Source organism: Ranitomeya imitator, chromosome 2 (genome assembly GCF_032444005.1).
Source record: "Ranitomeya imitator isolate aRanImi1 chromosome 2, aRanImi1.pri, whole genome shotgun sequence".
NCBI classification, from domain to species: domain Eukaryota; kingdom Metazoa; phylum Chordata; class Amphibia; order Anura; family Dendrobatidae; genus Ranitomeya; species Ranitomeya imitator.
Genome location: NC_091283.1, coordinates 181,834,761 through 181,857,015, shown reverse-complemented (window position 1 = coordinate 181,857,015; position 22,255 = coordinate 181,834,761). Strand labels below are relative to the sequence as shown.

Here is a 22,255-nt window from a genome sequence, read left to right as displayed (position 1 = left end):
GCAGTGGAGTCTGCTCAGCAGGGACGTCGGTCCCAGCGTCTTGCTCGGTCTCGCTCTGTACAGAGAGTTACTGCTGCTTCTTCAGCTCCTGCCATTAAAGTCAGTGCTGGTCAGCAACGAGCGGACTTCTCTGGGACTAAGTCCTTATTTGCGCACACTGAGCATGCCCAGGGCAAGATCTCCCGTTGGAGATCGAGGGTCATGTGCTCAGGCTCTGCAGCGCATTCCATTGGTCCTCTTGCAGGTCTTGGAAGGGCAAAGTTTCTGTGGCCACTTCCTGTCCTGCAACTATATAAACTGCGCATGACCGCACGGCCATGCGCTAGTGTACAATTATTATGTGTGTGTGTAGATGGATGTATGTCGATGGATGAAAGCTCCTAAGTATCCCTCCCTAGAGTTGTTGACTGCTCGCGGATGATGGTAGCTCTCTAGCGCCCGACTATCCATCTGTATGTTACACACATCACAGCGTCCTATAGCTGTGCCTGCCAGTACGGCGCCGTGCACTTGCTTTGCGCTTTCCATACCCAAACCTGGGTGGTTAGTAGCGTCCGTCAGTGCGGCATCGCACGCACTCTTGTGCTTATTTATTACTAATAAGGTTCATTACACACCCAGTTGCGGTGTTGTGCCAGCAAGGGTCTAATCGGACTTCAATCCCTTTCGGGGTTAAGTTCGCTGACTACTTGCTCGCGCTCTATGTGCGGTACCGCGGTCCTGTGACTTAACAGGATCGCTTTCTTCACGTTGGGTGAGGTTTAACCCACGTGTTTATACTTTTAGTACCGCCATATAGTCTGTCATTCACTAGCAGCGGGTTTCGCCTGCACGGTGGACCCCGGACTGCGAACGCATCTATATCATCTTACTGGTGCGTTCCGCCAGTCCTAACAGGGTGTGTCAGGGTTAGAGGTGTGGTTAGGGTTACCGTTGGAATTAGGGTTAGGGGTGTGTTTAGATTAGGGTTTCAGTTATAATTGGGGGGTTTCCACTGTTTCGGCACATCAGGGGCTCTCCAAACACGACATGGCGTCCAATCTCAATTCCAGCCAATTCTGCGTTGAAAAAGTAAAACAGTGCTCCTTCCCTTCCGAGCTCTCCCGTGTGCCCAAACAGGGGTTTACCCCAACATATGGGGTATCAGCGTACTCAGGACAAATAGGACAACAACTTTTGTGGTCCAATTTCTCCTGTTACCCTTGGGAAAATACAAAACTGGGGGCTAAAAAATAATTTTTGTGGGAAAACAAAAAGATTTTTTATTTTCATGGCTCTGCGTTATAAACTGTAGTGAAACACTTGGGGGTTCAAAGTTCTCACAACAAATCTAGATAAGTTCATTGAGGGGTCTAGTTTCCAATATGGGGTCACTTGTGGGGGGTTTCTACTGTTTAGGTACATTAGGGGCTCTGCAAACGCAATGTGACGCCTGCAGACCAATCCATCTAAGTCTGCATTCCAAATGATGCTCCTTCCCTTCCGAGCCCTCCCATGCGCCCAGACGGTGGTTCCCCCCCACATATCGGGTATCAGCGTACTCAGGACAAATTGGACAACAACATTTAGGGTCCAATTTCTCCTGCTAACCTTGGAAAAATACAAAACTGGGGGCTAAAATATAATTTTTGTGGAAAAAAAATATTTTTTATTTGCACGGCTCTGCGTTATAAACTGTAGTGAAATACTTGGGGGTTCAAAGCTCTCACAACACATCAAGATGAGTTCCTTAGGGGGTCTACTTTCCAAAATGGTGTCACTTGTGGGGGGTTTCTACTGTTTAGGTACATTAGGGGCTCTGCAAAGGCAATGTGACGCCTGCAGACCATTCCATCTAAGTCTGCATTCCAAATGGCGCTCCTTCCCTTCCGAGCCCTCCCATGCGCCCAAACGGTGGTTCCCCCCCCACATATGGGGTATCAGCGTACTCAGGACAAATTGGACAACAACTTTTGGGGTCCAATTTCTCCTGTTACCCTAGGGAAAATACAAAACTGGGGGCTAAAAAATAATTTTTGTGGGAAAAAAATTTTGTTTTATTTTTATGGCTCTGCATTATAAACTTCTGTGAAGCCCTTGGTGGGTCAAAGTGCTCACCACACATCCAGATAAGTTCCTTAGGGGGTCTACTTTGCAAAATGGTGTCACTTGTGGGGGGTTTCAATGTTTAGGCACATCAGTGGCTCTCCAAACGCAACATGGCGTCCCATCTCAATTCCTGTCAATTTTGCATTGAAAAGTCAAACGGCGCTCCTTCCCTTCCGAGCTCTCCCATGCGCCCAAACTGGTTTACTGCCACATATGGGGTATCAGCATACTCAGGACAAATTGGACAACAACTTTTGATGTCCAATTTCTTCTCTTACCCTTGGAAAAATAAAAAATTGGGGGCAAAAATATAATTTTTGTGAAAAAATATGATTTTTTATTTTTACGGTTCTGCATTATAAACTTCTGTGAAGCACTTGGTGGGTCAAAGTGCTCACCACACCTCTAGATAAGTTCATTAGGGGGTCTACTTTCCAAAATGGTGTCACTTGTGGGGAGTTTCAATGTTTAGGCACATCAGTGGCTCTCCAAACGCAACATGGCGTCCCATCTCAATTTCTGTCAATTTTGCATTGAAAAGTCAAACGGCGCTCCTTCCCTTCCGAGCTCTCCCATGCGCCCAAACAGTGGTTTACTGCCACATATGGGGTATCAGCGTACTCAGGACAAATTGGACAACAACTTTTGAAGTCCAATTTCTTCTCTTACCCTTGGAAAAATAAAAAATCGGGGGCAAAAATATAATTTTTGTGAAAAAATATGATTTTTTATTTTTACGGTTCTGCATTATAAACTTCTGTGAAGCACTTGGTGGGTCAAAGTGCTCACCACACCTCTAGATAAGTTCCTTAGGGGGTCTACTTTCCAAAATGGTGTCACTTGTGGGGGGTTTCAATGTTTAGGCACATCAGTGGCTCTCCAAACGCAACATGGCGTCCCATCTCAATTCCTGTCAATTTTGCATTGAAATGTCAAACGGCGCTCCTTCCCTTCCGAGCTCTCCCATGCGCCCAAACAGTGGTTTACAGCCACATATGGGGTATCAGCGTACTCAGGACAAATTGGACAACAACTTATGGGGTCCATTTTCTCCTGTTACCCTTGGTAAAATAAAACAAATTGGAGCTGAAGTAAATTTTTTGTGTAAAAAAGTTAAATGTTCATTTTTATTTAAACATTCCAAAAATTCCTATTAAACACCTGAAGGGTTAATAAACTTCTTGAATGTGGTTTTGAGCACCTTGAGGGGTGCAGTTTTTAGAATGGTGTCACACTTGGGTATTTTCTATCATATAGACCCCTCAAAATGACTTCAAATGAGATGTGGTCCCTAAAAAAAAATGGTGTTGTAAAAATGAGAAATTGCTGGTCAACTTTTAAACCTTATAACTCCCTAACAAAAAAAAAATTTGGTTCCAAAATTATGCTGATGTACAGGAGACATGTGGGAAATGTTACTTATTAAGTATTTTGTGTGACATATCTCTGTGATTTAATTGCATAAAAATTCAAAGTTTGAAAATTGCGAAATTTTCAAAATTTTCGCCAAATTTCCGTTTTTTTCACAAATAAACGCAGGTACTATCAAAGAAATTTTACCACTATCATGAAGTACAATATGTCACGAGAAAACAATGTCAGAATCACCAGGATCCGTTGAAGCGTTCCAGAGTTATAACCTCATAAAGGGACAGTGGTCAGAATTGTAAAAATTGGCCTGGTCATTGACGTGCAAACCACCCTTGGGGGTAAAGGGGTTAAAGACCTTTCCCTTTTACACGGACGTCCCTAGGGCCACGGACCGAGTCAGCCACAGTGACATCCCCCTTGAGAACTGAAGGGCCCGCTACCGAGTTCCCCTAGCCCTTGGGGGGCGCTCCACCTACCTGCTCCCTTATCCTACTCATTCCTGCCTGTGTTCCCGTGTCTCCTGACGCAGTTCCTGTCCCTCCAGCCTGAAATAGTTCCTGACAGTTCATGTCCCTCCAGTCTGAACTGGTTCCTATCTGTTCCCTACTCGTGCCTGCCAAGAGTGCCAGCAATGCCTGCCTGCCAGAATGCCAGCTGTGCCCGCCAGAGTACCAGTCGTGCTCATCCGTACTTGCTCGCACCTGTCACTAGTGTTTCGTCCCTCAGTGGGATCAGCTGCTACAGCCAGACACCGCCCTGGAGTGGTACCTGGCAGTTACCTGCCGCACAAGCCTGACCTCACCATCAGAGGCTCCAGTGCACACTAAGGTAGCTGCTTAGTCAAGCCCCTTCCAGATTCAAAATCCTGCAGTGCCCACAAGGTCCCCCTGCTCAAGAGGGCACATGTGCAGGTCTGACTGAAGTTTGCCAATGATCACCTGGATGATTATGTGATTTAGAGAAGGTGCTGTGGTCAGATGAGACAAAAATTTAGCTCTTTGGCATTAACTCAACTCACCATGTTTGGAGGAAGAGAAATGCTGCCAGTTTGGAGCACCCCACTAGGAACCTGGGGTACTCGGTCCGATTGTTGTTAAAGGGGTGGTCATGGCGGCAGCGACCCGGTCCATGGCCCTAGGCGTCCAAGTAAAAGGGAAGGTCTTTAAAGGGATTATTTGGAATAAAGAATGTTCATGACGCCACCTGTGGTATTCGGTCAGGGACGACTGACGCTGCTTAATTGGGTTCACCTGGAATGATGGTACTGCAGCAGGGATGGTATGACTTCCCACAGGTGAAGCTGAATTCCCAGGGCTCCCGATGTAATAAGCAGAGATGGTTTGGTGCAAAAAGAATCAGAGGACACAAGGTTGCAATCTCTTTAACTTTTACTGGTGGTTTTCAGCCACAGTCCAGGGAATCAGAACATGTTGCATGTATTGTGCTACCTGTTAAAGGGATCCTCCTTGCTTCCAGACATGGCATCACTCTCCCTGAAAGGAAGGCAACACCACTGTAACAACAGGCTTCCTGGAGTGTTACATATAACCCAAAGAACACCGTTCCCACTGTCAAGCATGGAGATGGACACATTATGTTTTGGGGGTGTTTCTCTGCTAAGGGCACATGACTATGTCACAGCATCAGTGGGAGAATGGATGGAGTCATGTACCATAAAATCCTCAGTGACAACCTCCTTCCCTCCGCCAGGACATTAAAAATGGGTCGTGGCTGGGTCTTTCAGCAAGACAATGACCCAAAACATACAGTCAAGGCAACAAAGGAGTGGCTCAAAAACATAAAACATATTAAGGTCATGGAGTGGCCTAGCCAGTCCCCAGACCTTAATCCCATAGAAAACTTATGGAGGGAGTCGAAGCTCCGAGTTGCAAAGCGACAGCCTCAAAATCTTAATGATTTACAGATGATCTGCAAAGAGGAGTGGACCAAAATTCCTCTTGACTTGTGTGCAAACCTCATCATCAACTACAAAAAAAGTCTGACTGTTGTGCTTGCCAAGAAGGGTTTTTCCACCAAATATTAAGTCTTGTTTGCCAGAGGGATCAAATACTTATTTCTCACCGCAAAATGCAACTAAATTTATATAATTTATACAATATAATTTTCTGGATTTAATTTTGATATTCTATCTCTCAATGTTAAAATGAACCTACCCTTAAAAGTATAGACTGTTCATGTCTTTGTCAGTGGGCAAACTTACAAAATAGGCAAGGGATCAAATACTTATTTCCCCCACTGCATATCATCTATACAATACCTAGATGTCTCATGTAAGGTCCTACCTCTATTTCCAGGAGAACTGGGGCCCCCTAACCCCTATCCATCCACACAAAAGTTGTCCTAATCTTTAGGGTCAGGATGGACACTGTGCATATTTTGCATTAAATCCACATCTAATGCATGCCAATGGAGGTTCTACAACCCTGTTCACACCACGCAGAAAATTCCAGCATGGGAAGAAAAAAAAAAAACAGTCATGAAAACTGGGTTATGACTACTTATTTCCGCATTCTTCAAGAATTAACCCCATTGAACGATAATTTTTCATTCTCCCTAGTTGGGTTTTGAAACCGTACAGCAGGCGCAGAATGGACCCGGTGTCACCGTGTTCTTCCTGGACGCTGTTGTTTTCACTCTATTTTATAAAATAAATGGATAAAAAACAAATTAACATAAAATCCAGATCTTAAGACTTGTATTTATTTATATTTGCCATCTGTCACTACCTGGCTGCCAAGTGTGCCAGGCTTTGTGCTACAGACTGCCAGGCTGTGCCCTGCAGACTACACTCGGAGCAGATTTTGCGTGGTTTATATAAGAGCTGCCATCTTGTGGCCTTAATGAGCAAATGCCAGTGGATGTATCGCTTGTGTTAAGTCCAGGACACGATTTCGCTGCTGTCATTGGGTGGGTGCCAAGATAAGAATGCTGCAATTTACAGCCCCCATTATACCACCATACAGTGCCAATATTATTACATTATCCAGATAACACCCCTTCTAACAGCTTAAGTTATTCTCTACTAATACTGCAATTCACTTCATACCCTGCTAAGTAATATTGGGTCTGACACCGTTCACAGGGGACTGTCGGTCTGACACTTTCTCATGGTGGCACTCTTGGTAATGGGGGTACTCTCCGTCTGGCACCGTGTATTGGGGTACTCTCGGCCTGCCACCATTCATTGTGGCACTTTCTCACTTGCGCCATTCATTGGGGCACTCTCGGTCTGGCACCGTTCATGGGGGCACTTCTCACTTGTGCCATTCATGGGGGCACTCTGTCTGGCACCATTCATGGGGGAACTCTCAGTCTGGCATCGTTCATGGGGGCACTTCTTCACTTACACCGTTCATAGAGGCACACTCTGATTCACACCATTCATGGGGTCACTCTCAGACTGACACCATTATTGGACTCACTCTTGGTCTAACACTGTTCATGGGGGCACTCTCAATCTGGCACCATTCATGGGGGCACTGTCGGTCTGTCACCATTCATGTTGGCACTCTATGAGTAGCACAGTTAATGGGGGCACTATCATAGTCTCGCACTGTTCATGTGGCCACTCAGACTGACACAATTCATGGAGGCACTCTCTGACTGGCACCGTTCATGTTGGCACTCTCACTGACACCATTCACAGTAGTATAGCTACTGGGAGCTAGAGGGGGCGGTCACCCTGGGCCCCGAGCTGTGATGGGGCCCACCCTAAGCTAGGCTAGTGTAACGGTATCGGCATGCAGCGTCGGTCCCCCTATTGACCAAACTCCACAGGTGGCGTCACGACAGACGTCCAGACACCATGGCCACGGACCGGGTCGCAGCCACCGTGACATCCCCTTTAATAACAACTGGACCCGGTGCCGAGTACCCCACTGCCCTGGTCGGTGACTCATCTTTATGGCGTCACGAACAGGATTTCGTGCCCTGGCATCACCAGGTACTGTGTGCCAGAGACTGTGACAGATTGTTAGAAAACCGCCATTGCCGTGTCGCGTGGAGCGCGAGGGGGAGGAGACGTACCTTCATGGGTGGAGCCAGCCGAAAAGAGGGCGAAGAAGGAAAAACGGGTGCCACTCTGTGAGAGGAATGCAGCAAGTGAAGTCGCCGTGCAGCAGAGTCAGAAGTGAGGACGTCGCAACGTGCTGGACGGAGGACTGCACCGCTGCAGAAATTAAAATGAAGCTCTTCGGGTGTAAGCAAAGAACACAGGATAGCATACGGGAGTATGCCCTTAATCTGCAAGAGGCACTACAGGCCATAAAACAGGTTCATCCTAACAGCGTGCAGGATGGAGACAAGCTCTTAAAGGAGCAGTTCATTGAGGGACTCCTGTCCAGCACCCACAGGACCCAGCTACGCATCCTGGCCTTGCAAAACCCTGACCTGGACTTTGCACAATTTAAAGACAGGGCCATCCGGGTGCTGCATGAACCTCAGCTCAGCCGCACAGTGCCCTCTAGGCGTCCAGCCCTCACGTATCACCAGGAGGTGGCATCATATTCTGAGGTCCCCGTTGAGGCCGACGCAGAGATCCTGGATGATGACCCCTCCACAGGACTGCACCTCCATGTCCAGGAACTGACAAAAAGCGTAGCTGCACTCGCCAGGACCGTGCAGTCCCTACAGGAAATCCCAAACGAGAAGATCAAGCTGGCTTCCAGACCGGAGGACGTCCCCTGGCGACGACAGAAGAGGATCCCACCGACCAGAGGGAAAGACAACGACCGCTATCATCTGGATGGACAACCCATCTGCAGCCGCTGCAACCAGGTAGGACACATTTCAAGGTACTGTCATTTAAATGAGCGACCCCTGGGGCAGAGGGCCAACCCCCAGGAGTAGGATGACCAGGCCCACAAAACTGGCGAGCCAAGTACGTTGGAGGAAGACCTGTCCTCCCCATTGTGATCGACAGCATCCCGATGAACGCTTTTTTGGACACCAGCTCTCAGGTTACAACTATGCCTTACATTCTCTATAAACGTTATTGGCCTGACAGAGACATTACCCGTGGCCCAGATAGTGATTTAACAATAGTAGCCAGTAATGGTCAGCCTTTGCCACAGGCGGAGTACAAGGAGGTCACCATTAAGCTGGGGCGGGTATAATTGAAGGCCCAAGGAATGGTGATTGTTGATATTGACCGACGTGAATGTAACCCTATGATGACCATTGGTACTAATGTTATTGAAAATTGTCTTGCCGGGGTTATTGTCTTTTTACAACAAGTGGCACAAACTGCTGATTCCAGTGAGCAGAGAGTCCTGCAAAAGGAAATCAGAGCCCTGGTACAGAGACAACAGGTAGAACTGTCTGGTGGAGAAATTGGACGTGTCACAGTGAGTGATCCGATCCCCATTGCAATACCCCCCAGGAGTGAAATGTTAATATGGTGTCGGGCAGCAATAGGCCTCAGAGGTAAAGACTACCTGGCCCTGGTAGAACCTGTGTATTCAGATAGTAGGCCCATAATCCTGACAGCCAGAGGGGTGGTTGAAGTCCGCAAGGGGAGGGTACGAGTTTGTGTTCTTAACTGTGGAAAGAAGAAGGTTCACTTAACCAGATATGCCACATTTGCCAAACTGTTTACTGTTGATAATAATGTAATACAGGCAACAGAACCCTTGGTCCTGTCCAACCAGGCGGAGGACAATGGCTCTGCAGGACAAATGGAGCATTAGTATCAGAAATTACACGTGGGCACTGACTCTACCCCATCACGCCAAAAACAAGGGGCTTACCGGGTAGTCCATGAGTATGAGCGGGTATTCAGCAAACACACACTAGATTTTGGGCAGGTAAAAGGGGTTCAACATCATATCCAGACGGGAAGTCATCCACCCATTAAGGAGTGGTACCAGCCTGTACCTCCACCTCATTACCACTGTGCCAAAAGCATGTTGCGAGAGATGAAGGAGGCTGGGGTAATCCGAGATAGTTGTATGTCATGATCCCAATGGCAGGGGATCACTAAAGGACAAGCACAGATACAAACAAGCTCTAGGGCGATGGAACCTGAGCTGACCGCGACCCTGAACCTAACACACAAATAAAAGTAGCCGGGGAACGTGCCTACGATGATCCTAGACGTCTCGCTCCAGCCGAAGATCTAACTTCCCCTATTAGAAGAAACACAGACCTCTCTTGCCTCCAGAGAAATACCCCACAGAAATAGCAGCCCCCCACATATAATGACGGTGAAATGAGAGGAAAGCACATACGCAGTATGAAAACAGTTTCAGCAAAATGAGGCCCGCTAAAGCTAGATAGCAGAGGATACGAAAGTGAACTGCGCGGTCAGCGAAAAACCCTTCAAAAAACCATCCTGAAATTACTTGAACTCATGTGCCAACTCATGGTACATGAGGAGCAATTTCAGCCCACTAGAGCAACCAGCAGCAAATAATCACATATCTGCAGGCTGGACTAAAAACCAAATAAAGCAAAACACCAAAACAGGAAAATCCAAACTTAGCTTGACCAGAAGGTTCTAGGAGCAGGGAGCAGAGGTAACAAGACACACTGGATACATTGATAACCGGCGAGGAAATGCCAGCAAAGCCAGGTTAAATAGGAAACTCCCATATCCTGATGGAACAGGTGGAACCCAGAGACCCAGGAAAGACAAGTCACCCAGTACCATCAGTAACCACCAGAGGGAGCCCAAAAACAGAACTCACAACAGTACCCCCCCCTTGAGGAGTGGTCACCGAACCCTCACGAGAACCACCATGGCGACCAGGATGAGCCCTATGAAAAGCGCGAACCAAATCATCAGCATGAACATCCGAGGCAACCACCCAAGAATTATCCTCCTGACCATAACCCTTCCACTTGACCAAATACTGGAGTTTCCGTCTGGAAACACGAGAATCCAAGATCTCCTCCACAACATACTCCAATTCTCCCTCCACCAGCACCGGAGCAGGAGGCTCAAGCGAAGGAACAACAGGTACCTCATACTTCCGCAACAACGACCGATGGAACACATTATGAATAGCAAACGATGCCGGGAGATCCAAACGAAACGACACAGGGTTAAGAATTTCCAAGATCCTATAGGGACCGATGAACCGAGGCTTGAACTTAGGAGAAGAGACCTTCATAGGAACAAAACGAGAAGACAACCACACCAAGTCCCCAACAAGAAGTCGAGGACTCACGCGGCGACGGCGATTAGCAAACTGCTGAGCCTTCTCCTGGGACAACTTCAAATTGTCCACCACATGACTCCAAATCCGATGCAACCTATCCACCACCATGTCCACTCCAGGACAATCAGAAAGTTCCACCTGACCAGAGGAAAAACGAGGATGAAACCCCGAATTACAAAAGAAAGGAGAAACCAAGGTAGCAGAACTAGCCCGATTATTAAGGGCAAACTCGGCCAGCGGCAAAAAGGTAACCCAGTCATCCTGATCAGCAGAAACAAAACACCTTAAATAAGTTTCCAAGGTCTGATTAGTTCGTTCAGTCTGGCCATTCGTCTGAGGATGGAATGCAGACGAAAAGGACAAATCAATGCCCATCTTAGCACAGAACGTCCGCCAAAATCTAGACACAAACTGGGATCCCCTGTCAGAAACGATGTTCTCAGGAATCCCATGCAAACGAACCACATTCTGAAAAAACAGAGGGACCAACTCAGAGGAGGAAGGTAACTTAGGCAAGGGTACCAGATGAACCATTTTAGAAAAGCGATCACACACAACCCAGATGACGGACATTTTTTGAGAGACAGGGAGATCCGAAATAAAGTCCATGGAAATGTGCGTCCAAGGCCTCTTCGGGATAGGCAAAGGTGACAACAATCCACTGGCCCGAGAACAGCAAGGCTTAGCCCGAGCACAAACCTCACAAGACTGCACAAAAGAACGCACATCCCTCGACAAGGAAGGCCACCAAAAAGACCTGGCCACCAAGTCTCTAGTACCAAATATTCCAGGATGACCTGCCAACGCAGAAGAATGGACCTCGGAGATGACTCTACTGGTCCAATTATCCGGAACAAACAGTCTCTCAGGCGGACAACGATCAGGTTTACCCGCCTGAAACTCCTGCAAAGCACGTCGCAAGTCTGGGGAGACAGCAGACAAAATCACCCCATCCCTAAGGATACCAGAGGGCTCAGAATTTCCAAGGGAGTCAGGCACAAAACTCCTAGAAAGAGCATCCGCCTTCACATTCTTTGAACCTGGCAGGTATGAAACCACAAAATTGAAACGAGAGAAAAACAGTGACCAACGAGCCTGTCTAGGATTCAGACGCCTGGCAGACTCAAGGTAAATCAAATTTTTGTGATCAGTCAAGACCACCACACGATGTCTAGCACCCTCTAGCCAATGACGCTACTCCTCAAATGCCCACTTCATGGCCAAAAGTTCCCGATTACCAACATCATAATTCCGCTCAGCCGGCGAAAACTTTCTAGAAAAAAACGCGCATGGCTTCATCACTGAGCCAACGGAGCTTCTCTGTGACAAAACCGCCCCCGCTCCAATCTCGGAAGCATCAACCTCAACCTGAAAAGGGAGCGAAACATCTGGCTGACGCAACACAGGAGCAGAAGAAAACCGGCGCTTAAGTTCCTGAAAGGCCTCCACAGCCGCAGGAGACCAATTAGCAACATCAGCACCCTTCTTAGTCAAATCCGTCAAAGGCTTAACAACACTAGAAAAATTAGTTATAAAACGACGATAGAAATTAGCAAAGCCCAAGAACTTCTGTAGACTCTTAAGAGATGTAGGCTGCGTCCAGTCACAAATAGCCTGAACCTTGACGGGATCCATCTCAATAGTAGAAGGGGAAAAAATATACCCCAAGAAAGAAATCTTCTGGACTCCAAAGAGACACTTTGAGCCTTTTACAAACAAGGAATTGGCCCGCAGGACCTGAAACACCTTCCTGACCTGCTGAACATGAGACTCCCAGTCATCAGAAAAAAACAAAATATCATCCAAATACACAATCATAAATTTATCCAGATATTCACGGAAAATATCGTGCATAAAGGACTGGAAGACTGAAGGAGCATTAGAAAGTCCAAAAGGCATTACCAAATACTCAAAATGGCCCTCAGGCGTATTAAATGCGGTTTTCCACTCATCACCTTGCTTTATTCGTATAAGATTATACGCACCCCGAAGATCAATCTTAGTGAACCATTTAGCCCCCTTAATGCGAGCAAACAAATCAGTCAACAATGGCAAAGGATACTGATATTTTACGGTAATCTTATTCAAAAAACGATAATCTATACAAGGCCTCAAGGAACCATCTTTTTTGGCCACGAAAAAAAAACCTGCTCCCAAAGGGGACAAAGATGGACGGATATGTCCCTTTTCCAAGGACTCCTTAACATAATCCCGCATAGCAGTATGCTCTGGCACTGACAGATTGAACAAACGACCTTTAGGAAATTTACTGCCTGGAATTAAATTTATAGCACAATCGCAATCCCTGTGAGGAGGAAGCGAACTGAGCTTAGGCTCCTCAAAAACATCCCGATAGTCAGACAAAAACACAGGAATCTCAGAAGGAGTAGATGAAGCGATAGAAATCGGAGGTGCATCATCATGAACCCCCTGACAACCCCAGCTTAACACAGACATTGATTTCCAGTCAAGGACTGGATTATGAGTTTGTAACCATGGCAGACCAAGCACTAGGACATCATGCAAATTATACATTACCAGGAAGCGAATCACCTTCTTCTCCACGGTATTCACGGTGGAAAATGAAATGCTAGGTGAAATCCCAAGAAACAATGAAAACCCTATATTAAGGGTCACCAATCTAACCCAAGAAGAGGTGCGAAATCGGCTAAATAAGATTAAAATAGATAAATCTCCGGGTCCGGATGGCATACACCCACGAGTACTAAGGGAACTAAGTAATGTAATAGATAAACCATTATTTCTTATTTTTAGTGACTCTATAGCGACAGGGTCTGTTCCGCAGGACTGGCGCATAGCAAATGTGGTGCCAATATTCAAAAAGGGCTCTAAAAGTGAACCTGGAAATTATAGGCCAGTAAGTCTAACCTCTATTGTTGGTAAAATATTTGAAGGGTTTCTGAGGGATGTTATTCTGGATTATCTCAATGAGAATAACTGTTTAACTCCATATCAGCATGGGTTTATGAGAAATCGCTCCTGTCAAACCAATCTAATCAGTTTTTATGAAGAGGTAAGCTATAGACTGGACCACGGTGAGTCATTGGACGTGGTATATCTCGATTTTTCCAAAGCGTTTGATACCGTGCCGCACAAGAGGTTGGTACACAAAATGAGAATGCTTGGTCTGGGGGAAAATGTGTGTAAATGGGTTAGTAACTGGCTTAGTGATAGAAAGCAGAGGGTGGTTATAAATGGTATAGTCTCTAACTGGGTCGCTGTGACCAGTGGGGTACCGCAGGGGTCAGTATTGGGACCTGTTCTCTTCAACATATTCATTAATGATCTGGTAGAAGGTTTACACAGTAAAATATCGATATTTGCAGATGATACAAAACTATGTAAAGCAGTTAATACAAGAGAAGATAGTATTCTGCTACAGATGGATCTGGATAAGTTGGAAACTTGGGCTGAAAGGTGGCAGATGAGGTTTAACAATGATAAATGTAAGGTTATACACATGGGAAGAAGGAATCAATGTCACCATTACACACTGAACGGGAAACCACTGGGTAAATCTGACAGGGAGAAGGACTTGGGGATCCTAGTTAATGATAAACTTACCTGGAGCAGCCAGTGCCAGGCAGCAGCTGCCAAGGCAAACAGGATCATGGGGTGCATTAAAAGAGGTCTGGATACACATGATGAGAGCATTATACTGCCTCTGTACAAATCCCTAGTTAGACCGCACATGGAGTACTGTGTCCAGTTTTGGGCACCGGTGCTCAGGAAGGATATAATGGAACTAGAGAGAGTACAAAGGAGGGCAACAAAATTAATAAAGGGGATGGGAGAACTACAATACCCAGATAGATTAGCGAAATTAGGATTATTTAGTCTAGAAAAAAGACGACTGAGGGGCGATCTAATAACCATGTATAAGTATATAAGGGGACAATACAAATATCTCGCTGAGGATCTGTTTATACCAAGGAAGGTGACGGGCACAAGGGGGCATTCTTTGCGTCTGGAGGAGAGAAGGTTTTTCCACCAACATAGAAGAGGATTCTTTACTGTTAGGGCAGTGAGAATCTGGAATTGCTTGCCTGAGGAGGTGGTGATGGCGAACTCAGTCGAGGGGTTCAAGAGAGGCCTGGATGTCTTCCTGGAGCAGAACAATATTGTATCATACAATTATTAGGTTCTGTAGAAGGACGTAGATCTGGGTATTTATTATGATGGAATATAGGCTGAACTGGATGGACAAATGTCTTTTTTCGGCCTTACTAACTATGTTACTATGTTACTATGTTACCTCCTGATGAACAGGAGTCATACGCATGGTCACTTGTGTCCAGTACTGAGGTTTATTCATAGCCAAAGGTGTAGAGTCAATTCCCTTCAAAGGAATAGGGACTTCCAGAGGCTCCAGACTAAACCCACAGCGATTGGCAAATGACCAATCCATAAGACTCAGGGCAGCGCCTGAATCCACATAGGCATCGACGGAAATGGATGATAATGAACAAATCAGAGTCACAGACAGAATGAACTTAGACTGTAAAGTACTAATGGCAACAGGCTTATCAACCTTTTTTGTGCGTTTAGAGCATGCTGATATAACATGAGCTGAATCACCACAATAAAAGCACAACCTTTTTTTCCGCCTATAATTTTGCCGTTCACTTCTGGACTGAATTCTATCACATTGCATTATCTCAGGTGACGGTTCAGACGACACCGCCAAATGATGCACAGGTTTGCGCTCCCGTAAACGCCGATCAATCTGAATAGCCATAGTCATAGACTCATTCAGACCAGTAGGCGCAGGGAACCCCACCATAACATCTTTAATGGCCTCAGAAAGGCCATCTCTGAACTTTGCAGCCAGGGCGCACTCATTCCACTGAGTAAGCACCGACCACTTCCGAAATTTTTGACAATAAATTTCTGCTTCATCTTGCCCCTGAGAGAGGGCCAACAAAGCTTTTTCAGCCTGAATCTCTTGGTTAGGTTCCTCATAGAGCAAACCCAATGCCAGAAAAAACGCATCCGCATTAAGCAACGCAGGGTCCCCTGGTGCCAATGCAAATGCCCAATCCTGAGGGTCACCCCGCAGGAAAGATATAATAATCTTGACTTGCTGAGCAGGGTCTCCAGAGGAGCGAGATTTCAAAGAAAGAAACAACTTGCAATTGTTCCTAAAATTCAGAAAACGAGATCTATCTCCAGAAAAAAACTCTGGGACAGGAATTCTAGGTTCAGACATAGGAGCATGTACAACAAAATCCTGTATATTTTGAACCTTAGCGGCAAGATTATTCAGGCTGGAAGCCAAACTCTGGACGTCCATGATAAACAGCTGGGATCAGAGCCATTCAAAGATTAAGAGGAGGAGGAAGTAGCCAGGCTGCAATAAGGCTAGGCAGCAAACTCTGAGGGAAAGAGGGAAAAAAAAAAAAAAAAAAAAAAACCTTCCTCAGACTACTTATCCTCCTACTTCAGCCAATACAATTAACACTTTGTGGGCCGGTTATACTGTCATGATCCCAATGGCAGGGGATCACTAAAGGACAAGCACAGATACAAACAAGCTCTAGGGCGATGGAACCTGAGCTGACCGCGACCCTGAACCTAACACACAAATAAAAGTAGCCGGGGAACGTGCCTACGATGATCCTAGACGTCTCGCTCCAGCCGAAGATCTAACTTCCCCTATTAGAAGAAACACAGACCTCTCTTGCCTCCAGAGAAATACCCCACAGAAATAGCAGCCCCCCACATATAATGACGGTGAAATGAGAGGAAAGCACATACGCAGTATGAAAACAGTTTCAGCAAAATGAGGCCCGCTAAAGCTAGATAGCAGAGGATACGAAAGTGAACTGCGCGGTCAGCGAAAAACCCTTCAAAAAACCATCCTGAAATTACTTGAACTCATGTGCCAACTCATGGTACATGAGGAGCAATTTCAGCCCACTAGAGCAACCAGCAGCAAATAATCACATATCTGCAGGCTGGACTAAAAACCAAATAAAGCAAAACACCAAAACAGGAAAATCCAAACTTAGCTTGACCAGAAGGTTCTAGGAGCAGGGAGCAGAGGTAACAAGACACACTGGATACATTGATAACCGGCGAGGAAATGCCAGCAAAGCCAGGTTAAATAGGAAACTCCCATATCCTGATGGAACAGGTGGAACCCAGAGACCCAGGAAAGACAAGTCACCCAGTACCATCAGTAACCACCAGAGGGAGCCCAAAAACAGAACTCACAACAGTTGTAGCCCCTGGGTAGCTCCATTAGTCCTCGTCAGGAAAAAGGATGGCACAATTAAAATGTGTGGTGATTATAGGCAGATAAACCGCATTACACATAAGGATGCATACCCGTTGCCCAGAATCAAAGAGTCATTAGCTGCTTTAAAATCTGCTAACTACTTTTCCACCTTGGATCTCACCAGTGGGTGCTGGCAGGTTCCCATGGCAAAGATGGATAGACGGATAAGGAAAAGACCACCTTCACAACACCGATGGGCATCTCTGAATTCAATTGCATGCCGTTCGGACTGTGCAGCGCACCAGGAACATTCCGGAGGATGATGGAATGCTGTCTCGGGCACAAGAATTTCGAAACCATCTTGTTGTACCTGGACGATGTCATCGTCTTCTCCAAGACTTATGAGGACCACCTAAAACACCTGACCGAGGTGTTTGAAGCTCTGTCCAACTTTGGCCTGAAGGTAAAACCATCTAAGTGTCACCTGTTGAAATCCAAAGTGCAGTACCTGGGCCATGTGGTAAGCTCTGAAGGAGTGGCACCAGACCCTGATAAGGTCACTGTGATCAGAGACTGGCCAAAACCCAGTAACATCGATGAAGTCCGACAGTTCCTCGAGTTGGTAGGCTACTACAGAAGGTTTATTAAAGACTTCACCAAGATAGCCGCACCACTGCAAGACCTGTTAGTGGGCCAATCTAAGAAAACCAAGGGTAAGAATATCCCGTTTGACTGGAATGACAGGCTGGAGGGATCCTTTGCTCCGTTGAAGTTGGCTCTCACAGGAAATGAGATACTGGCCTACCCAGAATATGGCCAACTGTTTGTGCTGTACACAGATGCCAGCAACGTGGGATTGTGAGCAGTACTGTCCCAGGTACAGAAAGGCAAAGAAAGGGTAATTGCCAAAGCCAGCAGGAAGCTTCGTCCCACAGAAAGGAACCCCGAAAATTACAGTTCCTTTAAGTTGGAATTCCTCGCCATCGTCTGGGCCGTAACAGAGAGGTTCAAGCACTACCTGGCCTCAGCAAGATTCACAGATAACACGGACAACAATCCGCTTACACACCTGGAAACGGAAAAACTATGTGCCTTGGGGCAGCGATGAATGGCCCAGTTGTCCAACTGTGAATTCACCATCAAGTACTGGGCAGGGCACAAGAATGCCAATGCGCTGTCCAGGATGCCTAACTTACCAGAGATGGAAGAAGATCTGGAGGCACTCGAAGAGATAGAGTTACCAGCTTTCCATCGCCCCAGGGCGACTCAGTATTCCCATTATGTGAGGAACAGGCGTAATGACAAACAAGAAGCTATGCTGAACCCATTGCCCCACCATGGATAGGCCGAGACACAGGACAGTGACCCCGCGGTCCGTCTGCTAAAAGAGCAGATGACGCAAGCCGATTCACACCCTGCTCCAGATGCTCCACAAGAGACTCCACAGCTGTGGAAGGAGAAAGGCAAATTATTTATGTACGATGGTAAGCTGTGCCTGAGGAATATTGACCCACGCACTCACGAGCTGGTCTGGTAGATAGTGGTCCCAAGACAAGATGCGCCAATTGTTCTGGAAGCGTACTACGATGGAGCAGGACACTTCGGATGGAAGAAGTTAGAGATCCTGCTACGTGGAAGGTTTTACTGGATTGGCATGAGAAAAACCATTGAAAAGTGGTTCCGAGTGTGGCCCAAGCAACCTGCACAGAAAGGACTGTGACAGCCAGAGGGCTCCCCTACAGCCCATAGTCACCAAACAGCCACTTAAACTGGTTGCCTTAGACCACGTGAAGCTAACCCCAAGCTGGTCAGGCTATGTCTATGCTCTGACTATTGTGGACCATTACTCCAGATTCCTGGTAGTATCTGTCAAGGATCAGAAAGCGAAGACAGCAGCCAAAGCCTTCCAGCAACACTTTTGCCGACCACACGGATACCTAGAGAAGGTACTTACTGACCTAGGCCAACCTTTGAAGCGGAAGTGTTTCAAGAGTTCTGCAACCTGTACGGATGCAAGAAAATCAGAACAACACCGTACCACCCACAAACAAATGGTATGTGTGAAAAGATGAATCAAAGTAATTGACTTACTAAAGACCTTGCCTTCACACTAAAGAAACTTATGGCCAGAGAAGTTGCCAGACTTGTACAATCACATCCCAGTGAATTCCACCAACTACGCTCCAGCATACCTGTTGAGGGGAAGATCTAGCAAATTACATGTTGATCTAGACATGGGAGTCTTAACCCCAGACCCTACCTCACTAGATACAGATTGGGATAATGAGCGACAACAGAAATACCGCCAAGTACAAGAGTGTGTAGAAAGAAGCTTGTCCCAGACAAGACAGAAACAAGAAAGAGACTATAACCAACATGCCCCTGCAATTCCCTTGTCACCAGTTGAACAAGTGCTAAAGTGCAAGAGAAGAATGCATAAACTTGACGACCAGTGGGAAGCAGAACCATATAGCATTTTACCATCAAACTTCGACAATACGAAAGTATGCCTTATAAGCAAAGTTGGAGGAGAAACTTCAACTGCGGTATCCAGAGATAACCTTAACCCCTTCATGACCTTGGGATTTTCCATTTTTCCGTGTTCGTTTTTCGCTCCCCTCCTTCCCAGAGCCATAACTTTTTTATTTTTCCATCAAAATCGCCATGTGAGGGCTTATTTTTTGCGAAACAAGTTGTACTTTTGAACGACATCATTCGTTTTAGCATGTCGTTTACTAGAAAAGTGGAAAAAAATTCCAAGTGTGGTGAAATTGCAAAAAAGTGCAGTCCCACACTTGTTTTTTGTTTGGCTTTTTTGCTAGATTCACTAAATGCTAAAACTGACCTGCAATTATGATTCTCCAGGTCATTACGAGTTCATAGACACCTAACATGACTAGGTTATTTTTTATCTAAGTGGTGAAAAAAAATTCCAAACTTTGCTAAAAAAAAAAAACATTGCGCCATTTTCCGATACCCGTAGCGTCTCCATTTTTCATGATCTGGGGTCAGGTGAGGGCTTATTTTTTGCGTGCCGAGCTGGCATTTTTTATTGATACCATTTCGGTGCAGATACATTCTTTCGATCGCCCGTTATTGCATTTTAATGCAATGTCGCGGCGACCAAAAAAAGTAATTCTGGCGTTTCGAATTTGTTTCTCGCTACGCTGTTTAGCGATCAGGTTAATGCTTTTTTTTATTGCTAGATCGGGTGATTCTGAACGTGGCGATACCAAATATGTGTAGGTTTAATTTTTTTTTAACTGATTTTGAATGGGGCGAAAGGGGGGTGATTTAAACTTTTATATTTTTTTTATTTTTTTCACATTTTTTTTTACTTTTGCCATGCTTCAATAGCCTCCATGGGAGGCTAGAAGCTGGCACAACTCGATCGGCTCTGCTACATAGCAGCGATCATTAGATCGCTGCTATGCAGCAGAAATGCAGGTGTGCTATGAGCGCCGACCACAGGGTGGCGCTCACAGCTACCGGGGATCAGTAACCATAGAGGATACAGAAGCATCGCTGACCCCCGATCATGTGACGGGGGTCAGCGATGCGCTCATTTCCGGCCGCAAGCGCCGGTTAAATGCCGCTGTCAGCGTTTGACAGCGGCATTTAACTAGTTAATAGCGGCGGGTGAATCGCGATTTCACCTGCTGCTATTGCGGTCACATGTCAGCTGTTCAAAACAGCTGACATGTCCCGGCTTTGATGCGGGCTCACCACCGGAGCCCGCATCAAAGTGGGGGTTCTGACCTCGGACGTACTATCCCGTCCGAGGTCAGAAAGGGGTTAAAGTATGCCCTGATAAACTGAGCGACAAGGAAAAAGACCCCAGTACTTCTCAACCTACAGTAAAAGAAGAAAAGAAAATCCACACCGTTCTTGGAGATTTTCTCCAGTCTTGGACTCTAATACATCAGACCATAGTGATACCTGTCCTGACTTTTCCCCAGTTGGAAATACCAGAAGAAGTGACTCAGAACCATCCTGAACCAGAAGAGACTTTACACCAGTGGGCTCAAGCAGCAAACGACACCCCAGCAGTGGAACCATGGAATCCACCCTCTGCTATCGGTAAACCTGTCAGACCTATGGTGAGTCTAAGAAGTCGCAGACAATTACCTACAGTAGTTTACCAACACAATGCAGGCCTACAAGTAGCACAGACACTAGTGGGTACACAACAACAACAGCAGACATGTTAGACCAGGAACTGCGTAGATTGACCCGTAGTGCCAAAGGTCAAATCCCAGCCCGTTACAGGCACTAAAACAATGTCAATAATTGCTGTTATTTGTTTGAAATGTTTGCATATATTTGTTACAGGTTTAAAATGGACAATGGGGTAATGGACAGTGGATTACCCAAATACTGTCTTTGTAAATAGTTTGGCACCCTCAAGGTGCACCCTGGTTCTACCCACTTTGCCTGCGTGCGTAGAGCTTTGTTTCTTCAGGCCTGAAGCTAAAACAGTCTGGCGCGGCCGAACCCTGGGTCTGGATACGCCATGTAGCCCGCTGAAGACCTACATTGGGGGTTTATGACGGGTCCATCACTTCGGTACTGTTTTTTTTTTTTTTTATAAACAAGGACACCCTGGTATGAGACCAGATGTACATTTATAAATTTGTTTGCAACGTACAAGTCAAAAGTGCCTCCCGTAAGGGATGAAAAAGTTTAAACCTGTATATGTATTTCAAAATGTTTTGCACCTATCTAACCTGTTGTTTGTGTTTCCTTTTCCCAGTCCTGGAGTACTGGATTTAATGGGGGTGGGGGGAGATGTGGCACCCCAGGAGTTCAGGTACCACAGTAGTGCTGCCTTCCTCTTGGGGTGGGTAGTGCTATGCCTGGAAACAAGAGGGATCTCTTTGGCAGGTAAACCTCACACACAACACCTTCTGAATCCAGGCCAGGAGGGGGAGCTCAAAACCCGGTTTCAAGGCAGCTTCCCTAAAGATCCTGGTCTGGAGGAGTCAGTTTAGTCTGGAGCAGACAGTGAAAGGAAAGGAGCACATAGGAGAGAATAGGGCTCAAGGAGGCTGCGAGTGGGCCTCCGAGGAGCCAGAGCGCAGAGACCGGGACCTGGGAGCCCGAGGCTGTGGGGAGCTGCAAGCCCCATAGCAGAACCGTAGGGCACAGAACTACACGTATATTGCCCAAATCCAAGCCTGTGGTACAGCAGCATTCTGGAGCCTGGAATCACCGTGCAGAGACCCCCAGAAGGAACGGCTCAAGCTGCCTACCATACAGGTACCTGTCCCAGGACAGAGGAAAGGACCAGGACCTTGTTAGGACACTTCAGGCAGCAAGGGACTTATAGTGAGCGCAAAGTGGAAGGCTCCCAACCTGACTTGCCAAGGGGATT

The 22,255-nt window shown here is 46.5% G+C and overlaps 1 protein-coding gene across 1 annotated transcript in view; it reads left to right on the top strand.

The window, feature by feature from the left end:
• Positions 1 to 20,884: 20,884 nt before the first annotated feature.
• Positions 20,885 to 22,255, top strand: part of GNL3L (G protein nucleolar 3 like) — a 93,829-nt gene continuing 92,458 nt past the window's right edge. The window contains exon 1 of the mRNA XM_069748198.1: positions 20,885 to 20,981. The gene's annotated coding sequence lies outside the window, so the exon portion shown is untranslated. The remainder of the gene's footprint in view (positions 20,982 to 22,255) is intronic.